This window comes from Schistocerca cancellata, chromosome 4 (genome assembly GCF_023864275.1).
Source record: "Schistocerca cancellata isolate TAMUIC-IGC-003103 chromosome 4, iqSchCanc2.1, whole genome shotgun sequence".
Classification (NCBI taxonomy): Eukaryota; Metazoa; Arthropoda; class Insecta; order Orthoptera; family Acrididae; genus Schistocerca; species Schistocerca cancellata.
The window spans coordinates 125,987,795-126,001,039 of record NC_064629.1 but is presented as its reverse complement, the minus strand read 5'-3'; the positions used below and the strand labels follow the sequence as shown (position 1 = coordinate 126,001,039).

General features: G+C 42.8%; 1 pseudogene; it reads right to left on the bottom strand.

The window, feature by feature from the left end:
• Positions 1-9,701: 9,701 nt before the first annotated feature.
• On the bottom strand, positions 9,702-9,819 carry LOC126185551 (5S ribosomal RNA; annotated as a pseudogene).
• Between the last annotated feature and the right edge of the window lie 3,426 nt (positions 9,820-13,245).

Below are 13,245 nucleotides of genomic sequence, written 5' to 3'. Positions count from 1 at the left end.
GATCTTTCCACAATGCCATTTTTGACTTGCTTCTTAATATGTCCTGTAACTAAAGATTTGTTGAAAATATTAACTGTTAAATACGCTATTCCACAAATTAAAAACTTCCAGTTATTCTTCATATCTTGAAACTTACTACCGTTGACATTCACTGAAGAAAAGATACATAATAATAAAATGAAATCGAAGATTAGAATGTCAAAGCATAGTGTGAATGGTTAAAATGAAATGAACTAAAAATCATCTTCTTGTCTAAAACACGTTACTCTTCCCGAGAACTTCGCAACCTCTCAAAATTTTTTATACCTCTGATGTTTAGCCACATGTGGACAAGTGGACAAATTGTGGGTCTCATGATGCAGCACTGTTTAGCCGTCACAAAATAAAGCCGCAAAAATCAGTAAATAAAACTATTCTTCTCCTGTTGCTCCGAATTGCATATACCAACCGCCCTCTGCTGCGACAACGACTCAAAGTCTATTGGATATTTGATTTTTCTCTGCTTTCTCGGGCCTCATTAGCTCTCCTTCTAGCCCAACCATTGTTCTCCAATTACGCCTTCATCGGCGAGCTTCTCCTCAATATTTTTCATTTGTGATGAATTGTTTTGGACCCTTCTTGCACATACACGTGTGTCATGTATTTTTTAGAGACTGCATGAATATATAAGGTATTTCTTCTCTTATCAAATTAAATACTACATACCTTGTAATTTATTTGTCCACGTTCCACTTACTGCGTAAAAAAAAAGGTTGAAACAGCTGTTACAGCTGATTGGTGAAGGGCAGAAAAAAAACACCTCTGCTAATGCTGCTTAGTATCGTGTATAGCCTCCTTCGGCTTCCACAACAGCTCGAAGTCTGTTGGGCATTGAGTCCACAACTCGAGCCACATAACTAGGAGATTCAAGTAACTCATTCCAAGCGTCGTGAATCACATCAGAAAGCTGTCGGCGAGTCGACGGTGACTGCCCCTTTTCTCGTATTACTCTGATCATTTCTGCCCAAATATTCTCAATTGGATTCATGTCAGCTCCTTTAGGTGGCCATTCCATTACAGTAATATTACTATGATCGTCGAACCACCTCTTAACCACACGTGCCATATGAATAGGCGAGCGATCTTGTTGGAACATCATCTGATCATCCCCAAATCTTGCTGTCACAGAAGGCAACATCACGTTCTCCAGAACTGATATGTAATTGCGCGCATCGAATCTTCCTTCCACTTCTCACAGGAGCCCACACCCTTCGGCCGATATCCATGCCCATACCGTTACCGACTCCTTGCCACTCCTTCGGCAACTGTAAATATAGTTTCGATTATACCCAGCACCTTTAGGCCGGTAAACAAGTACTTTTCCGGTTGATGCCGTAGAGAAAACTTTTTCGTCCGTGAAACTCACTCGCCTCCAAAACTGGAGAGGTTTGTCGACTTTTCAGCAGCAAAAGCAAGGCGAGCTTTTCTGTGGGAAACAGTCAATGTCTCTTTCACAGCAGCACTTCTTGCTCTCAGTCCACCTTCCCTTAGACGACGAGTGTCGGTCTTACTGCTAACATTGAGACCCAAAGTTTGCTGAATTTGTCGTGCGTTGACAAATGGGTGGTTCTCACTGAAACGGCGTATCTGCTGATCCTGAGCTGCTGCTGTTTTGCGGCGACGGCCATGAGGCCTCCCATTCAGGTTACCACTCTCTTCCTTTCGTCTGATCCACCTGGCTACCGTCGACTTGTGAAGACCCATAGTTCTTGCTATATAGCCATTTGAAGATCCCTCTGCATAGAGTGCTATTATAGCGCCCTTGTCTGCCTCAGCTAGATGGACCATTTAGCGTTGACTGAATGATTCGTCGCGGTTAATATCTGCTGCGGAAACAGCGCTAGCAGGAAACAGACTGCCTCCTCCACGATGGCAGCCACAACGCAGTGGCCAAGTATGTGTAATACGGAAATCGATGGCATAAACGAGAGATCGCAAGCCCGTACCCGTGTCATTACATAGTGGAGCAACTTAGAATCTGTAATTTTTCTCAGATGGGACTGGTCCACTCTTGTCATGTCTTATCCTGATAAATATTACATGAAATGAAATGATTACGTTTTGCATATGCGGCAGGCCTAACGCAAGAAACATTTCTGAAATATCTGAGGCAACCTGAAGAACACTTCGTGAATTTTAGCTTTGCCTTATAAGAAGGAAAACGTGTTTATCCCCGTTCGCCATGTTTCCAAATGGCGCAGTTTACTCTGAGGCATACATAGTTCTCGCCGGGCGCAAGAAGCGACTCGACTAACGAGGGGAACTCACCAGGTGTCATAGGCTGATTTGCTCAGTGAAGGAGAGGACAAAATAAGCGAACGTGTGTTTCGGCTTATCTGCAGACACTCGACCGTTTCCGAGAAACCGACGGTCAAAGTTATCAACGCGCTGTTGCTATAGTGTAGATACCTTCTGCAGCCGAGAACGCAATTGAAGCGGTGGCTCAGTGGCTACCGTCCTTCCTTCTTAACTTTGATTCCCGTGTTCGAGACCATATTGGTTTGTTTTATTATTATTTTTTTCCTGCCTCTCTATCAGAATTATCTACAAATGTTTTTTTCTAATTTATGTTGAAATAATGTTGTCATTATTCGCCAGTTAACTTAAGTGTAATTAATGGATTTAAAAAATAATAAACGAATGAGACAAGCTGATCTAAAATAATCTGGTCTGCCTCATGTATCGTTATATCCAAATGGTTTATAAATGTTAATCTACATTCAGATCCGATGATGGCACCTTTAGTGTGTTGAAACCGGTTATCCAGTAAACAGTTTTTAAGCGATCTTGGCTTCTGAATTATTTCTACAACAGAGTGATCGCCCCACTACGCACTATGTGTTCCCTTTTTAACTTATTTCTTTACACAGTAAAATAACTGACGTATAACGACAACAGTGTTTCAACATCAATTGGAATAAACATTCGTAGATAATTCAGAGAGTGAGGGGGAAAAAAAGGAAAAACCGGGTTTCAAACTCGCAGCGAAAAGTTCCGAAGTCGCTATAGTAGCCGCAGAGCCACCGCTTCAGTTGAATCCTTACCCGCTAAGAGGTATCTACACTATAGCATTGAACACTTTGACCGTCGTTTTCTCAGAAGCGGTAGAGTGTAAGCAGATAAGCCGAGACACGTGTTCGCTTATTTTGTCCCCTCTTTCACTGAGCGAAGTTTCAGCAAGATCGGGGTATGACATTTGGCGTGTCCCCTCGTAAGTGGCGTGCGTTAGAATTCAGTAGACAGAATGCGTCCACTTTCCTCGACTACTCATTGACATGTTTGGAAATTTTCTTTCTTGTAGTGGCATTTTGCTTTATGAGGGCTGGTTTTCCTGATAACGATCTACTAATGGACTTTGCTCCTAATTTACGTTACTGTGTAGTAGACCTACTGCAACTACTTAAACCGGAAATGTTTGTTTATTTGGATACTCCGCTTCTTAGTTGCTAAATTTCGCTATAATATTTTCCTTTGTTTCAAAACGGCAAGTTAAGATGACTACTGCAACTTGGTAACATCAGTAACAATTTAATACTTTGAAACAGTTATGTGTGGTGTACGAGGAGTGTACTCTGTTGAATGACGAATACATTAAACACGAAAGCTACGTCCAATAACAATAATTAACTTTCGGTTACATGACAAAACACAAGTCGAAGCACTGTCAGTTCATCTCAGTACCCAGTAAAACTTAAAACTGGAACGATCGGAAACACACTTTTGTGGGGAAGGCAAACGAATGACTGCGTTTTATTGGCCGCACACTAAGAATATGCAACAGGACAACTGAAAACACTGCCTACACTACGTTTGTCCGTCCACTGCTATAACATCCTTGACAGACGTGATTGACTGTGCACGCAAAAACGTCCAAGGAACGGTAGCACGATTTGTAATGTCACGAAATAGGGGAGAGAGGGCCCCAGATTTGATAATCGAGTTGGGGTAACATTCATAAAAACAAAAGCGTTTATCGTTGCCGCGAGATCTTTTCACGAAATTTCAATCACCAACATGTGTTCTGAATGCCAAAACATTATTTCCTCGGTAACTTACACAGGAAGAAACCATAGTAATAATGTAATTCAAGGCTCGCAAGAAAAGATTTAGGTGATCCTTTTTCCCGCACACTGTTAATGAGTGGGACGGTAGAGAAATAGTCCGAACCTTCTGCCAGGCACGTAAGTATGGATTGCAAAGAAATCCTGTTGATGTAGTCATGTAGATGTAACAACGAAATAATGTTGTAATTGCGACATGTGACTTTCATTTGATTTGAACATCGACGTTGCTTGCTGTTTATTTACTTTTTGTTCATTAGCTTCAGCCATATACGAACACCTAGGCGCGTTAAATTAATATTGAAATGAAGTGTCATGCATGGACAAATAACAATAAATTCTTACCTACTTGTTATGGTACTGCAGTATCTGCCAGCGTCTTCAGAAGTGGCTATCGCATACGACGTTCCTAGGATGTTTATAAATGGATACTGCAGACGACTTCGAACAAAGTTTGAATGTAGCTTCGTAAAAGTTCCGTGATCAAACGATCTGAGTTGCTGGCGAATACAGTTTATCCTCAATGGACAGTATATTTTATCATTATACATGAGGTGAATAGGGTTCCGCCGGGTGCGGTGGCCGAGCGGTTCCAGGCGCTTCAGTCACGAACCGCACGGCTGCTTCAGTCGCAGGTTGGAATCCTACCTCGGGCATAGATGTCTGTGATGTCCTTAGGCTAGCTAGGTTTAAGTAGTTCTAGTTCTAGGGGCTGATGACATAAGCAGTTTGGTCGCATAGTTCTTGAACCCATTGTTTGACCTTTCGCGTAAATTTTCTTTACATAAACGGCCGTATCTTGGCTCTGAGCACTATGGGACTTAACATCTATGGTCATCAGTCCCCTAGAACTTAGAACTACTTAAACCTAACTAACCTAAGGACAGCACACAACACCCAGCCATCACGAGGCAGAGAAAATCCCTGACCCCGCCGGGAATCGAACCCGGCAACCCGGGCGTGGGAAGCGAGAACGCTGCTGCACGACCACGAGATGCGGGCGGCCGTATCTTTAGATTGCGTTGACATAGAAGCTCACTTTTTTACACCACCAAGGAACCGGTTACCGCAAGAAGTGTGATACATTTCCGCTTATTATGTCCACCCGTTCTGGGTGTAAACGGGTTTTAGGGGTTGGGTAGACCGATAGACGGTCAAGAAAGTGAGACTAGCAGGGTTCCGGTTTAGGTGTCGAAATCCTAACAACGAAAACAGCTACGACAGCTACTGAAGATGACGGCCGCATAAATAACACCCCCTACTCTTTATTCGAAATGTTCTAGTTGCATTCGATACATCATCATATTAATCGTAGCTACGCATTCGATCTAAGTCACGTTTACAAGAATGCAAATAGAATCCATTTGCCTATACACGTGGTAATTCACATCCCAGTATTAATGCCACCGCGTTTTAGAGGTGCGAACATTCCCATTGCTAGCTAGCTTAAGAAACACTTCGGCTAATGAACGTTTTCTGGCTGTGGCGAGTCTAGTGGAGAATTCGAAACAGTGTAGAATACGTTTGGCAGGTATGTAGCCGTTTATTTCCTGGGGTGGTGCAGAATTATCCTACTAAATTTACTCTCTAATAACAGTATTTTGTTGTTTCAATAAACATCCCGAATGATTGTCACATAAGCGGTGACATAAAGGAAGAAAATTCATGTATTTGAGTCCAGAAAGCTCTATGCATCAGAAACTGCAGATCATTTTGCCATTTTCAAATGGTTCAAATGGCTCTGAGCACTATGGGACTCAACATCTTAGGTCATAAGTCCCCTAGAACTTAGAACTACTTAAACCTAACTAACCTAAGGACATCACACACACCCATGCCCGAGGCAGGATTCGAACCTGCGACCGTAGCAGTCACGCGGTTCCGGACTGCAGCGCCAGAACCGCTAGACCACCGCGGCCGGCTTGCCATTTTCATTGCGAAATTGCCGGCTTATTCATGTCTGGGGTAATAATAGAGGGCTGTTTGCCTGGGTTATCTGCTAACGTAGTGAAAGGAAGGTCTGGTTTGTTTTCGGTTCTAATCTCGATGGAGGCAGGTAGAATATCACTGAAGCAATTTTAAGAAATTCTCGCGCCCCCAATACGTTTTATCGCTACCTTTATTCTGTACTGGCGCCCTGTGGATGTCAATATGACACTCTTGTAGAATTTCATACATGTTACTGCCTACTTTTTCCGCTTCTGTCAATAATGGAATTGACTTAAGTGTGGCACTGAATGATTTTTAACTGAATTTCGTTATGAATCTTCACGCATTGCTAAATTTGCACACTTTCATGGTAGGTCAGCAACGGTAATCCAGTATGACTGGTCTGAACGTTGACACAGACCGTTTCGCGGCCGAATGGGGATAATATTTTGCTAATTCGTAACAATCTGGGGTTCTATGTCTTACTAAAACAGTTATGTTATGTCGATAAGTTGAAATTCATTTTTATTGATACAGTTCATACCAATTAGCGTTTCTTCTTTCAGTTCCTTCTTATATTTACGTGTTGTATTTAACACACTAATCAGCATTAATATAGTCTTACAAATTATTGAAAACAGTCTAAAAAAGTTCAGATAGTTTGTCAATTTCACGCCTGTGCATAGTATGTCGGTAGCACTTCGTCGCCTTGCCTGTTATGCTGTGTAGCAGACTTCAAAGCCGTGCGGATCAGCATAACGAAAAGGCGAGGGGTCCCGCTCGTTTTGTCCACGACTGTACCATCAACTGGCGGTGCAGCAGCCCAGTCTGCCGCCGCCCATGATGTACCAGCAGATGCCTGTGCAACAGGAGCTGGGCTGATCATCATCGGCAATGATGTACTCATTACCATCCATGCAGTAGCTGGGTCTATCGACGTCTGCGGTACAGCCCAGGTCGATCAGTGGCATAGCACCACACCTATGGCCCATTTTCTGTGTTCTGGGCAGTGCTGTCCATGCTCTGGGCCATCTCGTAAGCATCACCATCACAGGAGATCGCCAACACAACATGTTGGGTCTAGCAGCAGCAGCATCCCCACCTGTGCTGTTACAGGTTACCAAGTAAGTCTTGCAGCTGCATTTGACTACTCTGCGATTGCTGGCGCATTTAGGGACAGGATCTCTCTTGATAACCCGTATGCATCCTACCAAGATTGGCCAATTTTATTTAATGCTTGTGAAGCATTTCTGGAAAGGTAACTCTTGGGATATGTCAACAATCTTTACTATTCTGCCATTAAGTGCATATCAGGTCTGTAGGTGATCTAACTCATCCGCCACCAGCAGCAGCATCACCACCACCACCAACACCACCAGAGGGCAACGATACAGGTGTTGAAGAGAAAAGCATGGTTCAAATTTGCGGGGCTATTGGTGTGATATCATGGGGTGGGTCAATCACAGAGTGGTTCGGAACTTTTAGCAAGAGCGTCATATTGGGAAATTTTTCCGAAATGCAGAAAAGGGAATCTGGTAACGTGCTCAGCCATGTATTCCATCTCAATATATACTTGAATATCTTTGATACACTTATTGGAGAGTCAAGTTTCATCTGTCTTGGTCGTACGGTAGCGTTCTCGCTTCCCACGCCCGGGTTCCCGGGTTCGATTCCCGGCGGGGTCAGGGATTTTCTCTGCCTCGTGATGACTGGGTGTTGTGTGATGTCCTTAGGTTAGTTAGGTTTAAGTAGTTCTAAGTTCTAGGGGACTGATGACCATAGATATTAAGTCCCATAGTGCTCAGAGCCATTTGAAGCCATCTGTCTTCCTAAAGATATATTGCTGAAAGAGGGATGGATTGCTGTCCAGAAACTTGATGATAATTATTACTTCGCATGGTCGCTTCTGACTAGCGACAGAAATTAGCCTGAACATTCATATCATACAGTTAAATACAATACATCTCATGCCCATAGGCATTATAATTTCCAAGTCATCGCATTCCCTGTAAATATAGGACATTCCAAAATTCTAGAGGCAGAACTCCAGTTATTCGATTCATGTATACAACCTGGATGTTCGTAAGCCAGAAGATGAATACGACAATGAGCACACTGTGTAAAACAAGGAAGTATAAAGTAGTTTGACCCCTCTACTTTTCCGTACTATCCAGTAAGCACCCGAAGTAAAACACTCCATAAGACAAATTTTTGCTGTAGCTGTCTCAAATCCTTTACCAAGAGAGAGTATCTTGAAAGGCACCTGATTCACTGCTCGAGCCAGGAAACTGTATGTGTGGAGATGCCCACCGAGGATAAAATTTATAAAAGCTAAGGTACTTACACCACCAGGAGCGGTGCTCCTCCGTCATTTACACCGACTTCGAGTGTCTCCTAGCTCCTGTGACGTGTTGTGCAGGTGACTCCTGTGCCTCCTACCTTCACAGAACGGCATGTACCGTATGTGACAGCACATTAAATTGTATGCTCATATGACTCTAATAGCAACAAATTCGAATCATATGTTGGAGATAATCTTGAGAGATGGTTACTCACTGAACTCGAAAACTTACATGAGAAATTGATGCAATTTATAGCGATAACGTCTCCACGACTCACTCGGAGAATAATGATGTATGAACAGGCAGTTGATTGTCATATTTTGTCATATTTGTGAGCTGGCGTTGGACAGAGAAACGGAAACTCCACGTAGAGAGCATTTCGTCTAACTATGACATTCTTTGGCGCAGCTCACAATGCAAGCAACTTGAACTATCAACTACCATGGCCCATCCCCGTCTTTTCCACAATCTGAGAGGGTATGTTTCCCGTTTTCTAGTTTAGCACTTAGGTGATGTCGTATTGAAGGATGATAAAGTCCGTGTCAAATCTGACACTGTTGGACCTACATTTCTTTTTCAAAGAGAATCACGTCAAGAATAACGCTACTCTTCCTGTAATCGCTTCACTTATGCATAGGTCTCTTCAAGATCTTGCTGGGATGATGCGTCCTGAAGATCTGCATATCATCAGAGCCGCATATCACGATGATGTAAAGTTTCAGCCTGTGAGGAAGAAGGAGTCCTTTCCACACGAATACATGGATTGGATGGGGAGACTCCATGAAGCCACATTGTGTGACATAACCGCATTGTACAGTAAACTAACAGTCACAACCATAACCGATGTGGAGTGTGAGCATACGGTGAATATTTGGCATGAGTTCGGCATACATAATTTAAGGGAATATGCCAGATTATGCATGAACAATGACAGATACCAGCTCAAGGTGTTCCAGAGTGTATGCCTGGGCACATACTATCTGGATCCTGCCTTGTATTCCACCGCGCCGGGGCTGTCGTGGGATGGATTGTTAAAGAAGCATCGAACTGTTGACCGATGGTGACATGTTGGTCTTCCTTGAATACGAGATTCGTAAGAGGCATTGCCAGTGTGTGCACAGGTAAAAAAGCACTCCGTCTTCAGGCCACAAGTGGCCCATCGGGACATCCGACCGCCGTGTCATCCTCATCTGAGGATGCGGATAGGAGGGGCGTGTGGTCAGCAGACCACTCTCCCGGTCGTTACTATGGTTTTCTTTGACCGGAGCCGCTACTGTTCGGTCGAGTAGTTCCTCAATTGGCATCACGAGGCTGAGTGCACCCCGAAAAATGGCAACAGCGCACGGCAGCCCAGATGGTCACCCACCCAAGTGCCGGCCACGCCCGACAGCGCTTAACGTCGGTGATCTGACGGGAACCGGTGTATCCACTGCGGCAAGACCGTTGCCGTGTGCACAGGTAGGTCAAGGCAAATGACCCACGAATGAATGAGCAGTCTACCATTTGGAGGATTCTGATGCCTGCCTGAGCAGGAAATCGCCAGTTTGCAGGAAAAGATAAAAAATGTAGCTGAGGATCCTGATGAGGGAAAATTCCTCAAGGTAGAGCTGGAATACCCCACCCATTTGCATGATGAGCACAGCGACTTGCCTCTATGTCCAAAGTACTTAGTTCCTCGAAATGGTTCCAACCCGAAATTGTTAACATTCTGGGGAACAAACAACGTTATATTATCCGTTACAGAAATCTCCACTAGTGTCTCAGCTTGGGGATGTAACTTGTTAGTATCACCCGTGGAAACTCCTTCAACCAGTCTCTCTGGTTGAAAGAGTGCTTTGAATTAAAGACCGAACGTAGGGCTGTCATGTCCTCTGATTTTGAAAAAGATTTTTACAAGTTAATAAACAATTCAGTTATCGAAAAAAAAACTTGGAGCATTTTAGAGAACACCGCGAAATTAATTTGGCTCACAGACAGAATACCTGTTCTGGTACAAGAGATTATGTTGCCAGCCCAAATTTCAAACGGGCCATCATCTTTAATGAAGGACTATATAGTCGCTGTGGAGATGGCCAAAATTTTCAGAATAGTTCACGAAGCCTGTCCATATCAGTACATGTGGTTGGGACCTCTCGAAGCTTCACATGTACCACTTTCACTATGAGTTAGCAAATCCAAACTTCACCCATCTCAGGTTGCTATGTATGGATACAGACAGTTTCATCTACTGGGAGAGAGGCTGTGATCAATAAGACGTAATTAGGTGCAATTACGAAACACCCGACACATCTGGATAAGCGGCCGATAATCCTTTTGAAATAACATCTCAAAACAAGAATGTTATCGGCCTGATGAAAGACGAGGCGAGTAAGTCACAGGTTGTGTAATTTGAGGGGCTCAGACGAAAGATGTATGCATATTGTGTAGATGCACGTGCCACCCACGGGCGGGTGAATGGTCTGTAGTGTGCTGCCTCAGATGCTCTCACGATCGGTGATTACAAGAAGTGCCTCCTCGAGGGTGTTGACACAGCTCCACATATGTTGCGCCAGGTAATCTTTTTATTGAGAGGCTATGAGATACATACTGCACTGCAGCTGAAATTATGGCTGTCGTATCATGACGAAAAATTGTTCATGTGTGGGAATCGGCACCCTACTGTACTCACATTGCATATTTCTTTATTAATAGTTGATGTGTGAATGTACGAGTGAGTGCAGAATAGTTGGATAAACTGCTTGTCATAGTTGTATGTGTGAGTATGAATGCCTTACCGTACATTGTGTGTGCATATATTGTATATATTTTCCACACTGTATGTGTGTGTGTGTGTGTGTGTGTGTGTGTGTGTGTAAATATTGTACATATATTTTGTGCATACGAGCGTGTGTGGTTTTTCTTCCACCTGTAAATAGAAAGAACTGAATGGCTGAAATGTAAATATGTAAATATAGCGAAAGAAAGACTGATTGTATTGAAAGTAGTGGTTATATGAGAAATGTAGATGTTCCTCTAGTTTTTAGCACAAATAGTACCTCACAGTATTTGTTTGAAATGGAAAAAATAATTTATTGTAAAAGGTAGCCTTGTAAATAAAACAGAAACTATTATCATTAATAAATGTACGAAAAGTAGCCAACAAAGAGAAATTATCAATAAATCTAAAGTTATTTTTATCTCAGATTTTTTTATTTACAAGCGCTTTCACTACAGAGTCCAATTGACTTGGCTCATGCAATAATTGAACTATAGAGGAAGAATATTATTTTTGATATTCCACAACCTAACGTGCTGTTGTTTGTGACAAACCACTCCTCCATGATGCACAGAATGCGAATGAAGAGGTCTACACGCAGTTGAGCTAGTTTCAATGGATAGTAATGAAGATGAGGGGGAGCTCGAATCTTACGAGTCCATTAGGTTTCCCACCATTTTATTGTACTCCCATTGGTCCAGGGATATCTCACCAGTTTTTAATATCATATGACCACCGTAGAGTTATGTGCCGACTTGCCCAAGGTGTGTGGGTAGAATCATGTGACCGGTATCTAATTATATCATGAATATTACTCAAACAATGGAATATGGCTTTTGGGTTTCCCCTGGGTGACATTGATGTATCCTTGTGGCTCCCTAGGGGGAGCGGAATGGGGGAGTGTTGACCATGAATATAAGGAGCGCAACACTAGATGTGCAACCTGACACGAGATGTGATAAGATCGTTATCTGGCTCCATAGGAACCTTGCCGTACCAATTACCTACTCAGTAAGACACCTTGGCAATGGGAAAACTGTCATATTAATTTTGAAGTACGAATTATTGGTGCTTTTATCCATTTCAGCAAATTTTGCAACCTCTGACTTCCGCTTATTCACATACCTAAAGGCGTTTGTGTCAGGAAAAAATTTAAGTCAGTGAAGAGGCTATGACAGAGATAGATGAATATCTCTCAGACCTTTCAGAATCGCGCTTCTGTAACAGAATGCACTGAAAAAGCTTTGGATAAATTATATTGACCTAAAAGGAAGATATTTCGAAACATAACTGCATTCTGAGCCTAAAATGACAGTACTTCACAGGTCGGCCCTTATAATTTCACTGTTGAGTCTAGGAATACTCTGTAGCCATCCACATACCACTCCTGCAAGGATATTGAAAATAAAATTAGACTCATTGCAGCTCATAATGACGCAGTCGTATCGTCCATGCTTCATCAGAAGAAGAAACGAATCCCGAAGTTTACGTTTTATCTACTTCGATCCGTTTACAGGCAGAACACTACCCCAAATAGGCAAGAAACAGGCTATAAATCGTTCGTTGTCTTGTTTAAAGAACAGTCCACCATTAGCACGAAGTTATGTAGCGAAACTATCCGAAATCTAGACCAGGATCATCGAAAAGCGTTTGACCTATACCATTCCGCAAATATTATTCAACTACGTAAACGAATGAGTCCTCTTTCTCCATCATTCATCCTAGAATGGAATGAGATTAATTCTTAACATGTTGTTGTTGTTGTTGTGGTCTTCAGTCCTGAGACTGATTTGATGCAGCTCTTCATGCTAATCTATCCTGTGTAAGCTTCTTCATCTCCCAGTACCAACCGCAAACTACATCCTTCTGAATCTGCTTAGTGTATTCATCTCTTGGTCTCCCCCTACGATTTTTACCCTCCACGCTGCCCTCCAATACTAAATTGGTGATCCCTTGATGCCTCAGGACATGTCCTACCAACCGATCCTTTCTTCTGGTCAAGTTGTGCCACAAACTTCAGTTCTCCCCAATCCTATTCAATACTTCCTCATTAGTTATGTGATGTACCCATCTAATCTTCAGCACTCTTCTGTAGCACCACATTTCGAAAGCTTCTATT